The 4,128-nt window shown below is 41.9% G+C and overlaps 1 non-coding gene across 1 annotated transcript; it reads left to right on the top strand.

Annotated features, from left to right (window-relative positions):
• The first annotated feature begins 454 nt into the window (after nt 1–454).
• LOC121973884 lies at nt 455–560 on the top strand. The gene has a single exon (XR_006109794.1). It is a non-coding gene; the product is annotated as a small nucleolar RNA R71 (small nucleolar RNA).
• Nucleotides 561–4,128: the final 3,568 nt, after the last annotated feature.

Genomic DNA, 4,128 nt, shown 5'->3' on the forward strand with positions numbered 1-4,128 from the left:
AGGTCAAAGGGATTGACCGGATACTTGGCACGAGGAAGAAAAGTCCAAGTAGGTCAGAGGGATTGACCGGATACTTGGCACGAAGAGAAAAGTCCAAGTAGGTCAGAGGGTTTGACCGGATACTTGGCAAGAAGAGAAAAGTCCAAGTGGGTCAAAGGGATTGACCAGACACTTGGTGAGAGAGTTCTAACTGGTCAAGGGTGACCGGATGCTAGGTCTTATGTACCAACAAGGCTCTCTTACATTTATAGCTTGCACTTTTTGAATATCTGAGGGAAATTCCATCCAACTTTTGTTCGACCATTCATGGAGGTTCAATGTCACTTGATCGATTAACGAATAAGCTTCATCTACACTTTTGTCCATAAAAGAACCTCCAGCTGATGAATCCAATAAAGTCTTGTCTGAGAAAGAAATTCCCCCATAGAATATGTGCAAAATCAACCATTTTTCAAAACCATGATGAGGGCACTGTCTTTGAAGACTCTTGAATCTATCCCATGCTTCAAATAATGATTCTCCATATGCCTGAGAAAAATTTGTTATGCAATTCCTCATATACACCGTTCTACTTGGAGGGAAAAAATGATTCAGAAATTGCTTCTCCAATTGTTCCCAACTTGTGATGCTTTGAGGACGAAGAGAATATAGCCAAGTCCTTGCTTTATCCTTGATACTCAAAGGAAATATCATCAATCGAACTGCATTTGCTGATACTCCTTCACATTTCACCAAATCACAAATCTCTAGAAATGTCTTAAGGTGCAAATAAGGACTTTCTAATACTTCTCCTCCAAATTTATGACCTTGTATCATGAAAATTATCTCTGGGTCTAGTTGGAAACTTTCTACTTCAATTTGAGGTTGCACAATGGGAGATAAAAATCTTGCGAAAAAGGGTGTAGAAAAATTTCTCATGGTCCTGCTTGACATGTTAGTGCTCATGGATATTCAAGAAGAAAAAGAAAATTATCAAGAATCAAAAACAAGAAATAAAATGCAATATGAAAAGCAAGAAAGCAAATGCAGAATTTAAATTGCAAGAAAGAAAGTGCATAATGAAAACAAGAAAGAAAAGATAAAAGAAAAAAGAAAAATGTTTAGAATAATTCATATGCTAAAAATTGCAAGATATGTTTACAAAAGAAAAGAAGAAAGAAACAAGATCAAAAGAGAAAACAGAGAAAAGTTAGATTAGAGTACTAGAAATCAAGAATGCAAAGTTAGAATTAGAATTAGAATTGTAACAAAAAGAATTGTCAAGAATGTTATTCAAGAAAAGAAAAGCTTATAGAAACAGGATTCTAAAGTTACAACTATGAAAATGTAAAGAAAGAAAGAAAAGTTATGTTTAGTCTAACTCCATTGATAATTCCTAATGTTATAGCGCAGTCCCCGGCAACGGCGCCAAAAACTTGTTACTCTCCGCAAGTGTACGGAAATGTCGCAAGTAATATAAAAGATTATCGTATCCACAGGGACTGGAATAAGCACTAGAAATGTCTCAATGCGAATTAGCTAAACAACTATCCAATCGTTTCAAAAGCAAAGTAAAGGTAAACAAATCTAATATTAAAGATCAACAAACAAGAGTTTAGAGTTTTGGGTTATGATAAAGGAAGATTCTAGAAGTTTCAGTTTCTTTGTAAGATTTCTTGAATGTAAATGGTTCACCAATTCTTATCCCTCAATTGCCAAACATGTAGAAAGTTGCCGGTTCCCTCTTGCAATAGACAACCGGCTAAGGACTGAGAAATGTATCTAAATAGGATTAATTAAACATGAACCTATGTTGTCCTTACACAAAAGTGCACCTATTACTATGCCTTCCTCGGATATCAACGTAGAAGCCCACGACTCATTAATCTATCAAGATACAAGAAGCTAATCATAAAATCCATCCTACTCTCTTGAATATCCCTATTTCCTCTTCAAGATTATCTCTCAAACGTCCTTACACGGGCTTGCACCTGTCACGTGGATCCCTCGGATGATCGAGTGAGAGTTTATCTTTACGAAGTCCATAAGAAATCCAAACAATCAATCAAGAATGAGAATTAAGCACAAATCACCATTAATCATTTAAGATCTAATTGATACAAGCAAGATAATGTCATTGAAACAAGAAAATGGCAAATCCATAAGAGATTACATCAATCCATCATACAAATACTCCCTTAATCCTAGAATACAAGATCTACTCCATGAATCAAGGAAGAAAACCCGAAGAAATAGAGATTACAAGCATTCCTTGAATCCCCAATCCAAGAAAACAAGAAGAGGGGGAAAGAGAAAACTTATCTACGAAGAAGCCTCGTCTTCGGATCCAATCCTCGCTCCGGAGTCGAAATCGTCGAGATCTCCCCTTGAATCGCCGAGAAATCCTCCCAAGATTGGGAGGAAACCACCAAATCTTGCTTTCTCCCAAAGGGGGAGAGATCCCCTTTCAATTCATGAAGAAGGGTTTAAATAGAGGAGGGAATCGGGCGCCACATGGCCCCGTGACATGGCCGTGTGAGATTCACACGGCCATGTCCCCCTCTCGCCAAAGCCGCAGGCGGCTGACTCCACACGCCGTAACCCTCTCGCTCTCGAAATGCTACACTACTGTGGTGCACACGCCACACCGCTTGGTCTCTGGAAGTCTCACACGGCCGTGTAGATCCACACAGCCCGTGCGACGCTTCTGGTGGGCAACTTGACACGGTCGTGCGAGGTTCACACGACCATGTCATCTTCCTCTTCTGTTGGTGCCAAACTCCACACGGCCCGAGCTCCATACCAGTGCAGGGTCGTGTGAGGTACACGGCCCGGTGCTTTCTCCCTTCGTTTCCTCCAATGCATGCCCAAAGATGTAGATTCTTCACCAAATCGACTCCTGTGTACAGAAAATGCACAAAAAGCAGATCTCCGAACCAAAAGAGTAAATATGCTAAAAGGAAAGCTGGAAGTATAAAAATGCATAGATCAAGCATGCTCAAAGTATGTAAATGTGCGTAAAAACATGCATAAAAGAGTATATAATCTACGCACATCAGCAGGAGAAATCCAGATGGGTCAAGGTTGACCAGACATCTGGTGAGAGTCCAAGTAGGTCAAAGGGATTGACCGGATACTTGGCACGAGGAAGAAAAGTCCAAGTAGGTCAGAGGGATTGACCGGATACTTGGCACGAAGAGAAAAGTCCAAGTAGGTCAGAGGGTTTGACCGGATACTTGGCAAGAAGAGAAAAGTCCAAGTGGGTCAAAGGGATTGACCAGACACTTGGTGAGAGAGTTCTAACTGGTCAAGGGTGACCGGATGCTAGGTCTTATGTACCAACAAGTCATGGTTGACTAGATGTTGGTTTAGGGGGCTTTGGACTTGGTTTTGGGCAAAAACCAAGATCTGGATTGATCCAGCAGATCTGGATTGATCAGCCGATTGATCCAGCAGATTTGGATCGATCAGTGGATCGATCCAGCAGATCTGGATCGATCAGCCGATCGATTGGATCATGCCTAATCGATCGGCCGATCGATCCGGTTAGTCCCCGCGAATAGAACCCCTCTGGATCGATCGGTGGATCGATCCAGAGGTCCCAATCGATCAGTGGATCGATTGGGACGCTGCTGCTTCGCGCGATAAGCGCTGGATCGATCCGTGGATCGATCCAGGCATTTTTCAGAGCACAGAGGCGCTCTGGATCGATCCGTGGATCGATCCAAAGCCTCCCCGATCGATTGGGAGCATTCCAATCGATCGGGATTCGACCGTTAGCGTCGATTTAAGCCGCAGACGTTCATTTCCTTCGGCATCGCTTACACGATTCACTCCAGATACTCTCCAGCAATTCCATAGCTCTCTCCAAGCTCCAGATCGCCAGTTCTTGAAGATTCTTGGAGGCTCTTCCAAGTCAAGAGGCGGATCAAAAACAACAAGAAGAAGTTAGTGTTAGGGTTTTTATTGCACATCTTGTAAGATTTTGCTTATCTTGTATTTCCCTTTCTTCTTCTTGTATTGAGAGTGTTGTAGGGCTTCTCCGCCTTTGGTAGTTACCATAAAGGAGTGTTATTCATAGTGGAGGGTGCGTGAGTAGGTGTGGATCCTTGGACTAGTCACCTGTTGTGAGGTGGATACCAAGTAAAC

This window comes from Zingiber officinale, chromosome 4A (assembly GCF_018446385.1).
Source record: "Zingiber officinale cultivar Zhangliang chromosome 4A, Zo_v1.1, whole genome shotgun sequence".
Taxonomy (NCBI): domain Eukaryota; kingdom Viridiplantae; phylum Streptophyta; class Magnoliopsida; order Zingiberales; family Zingiberaceae; genus Zingiber; species Zingiber officinale.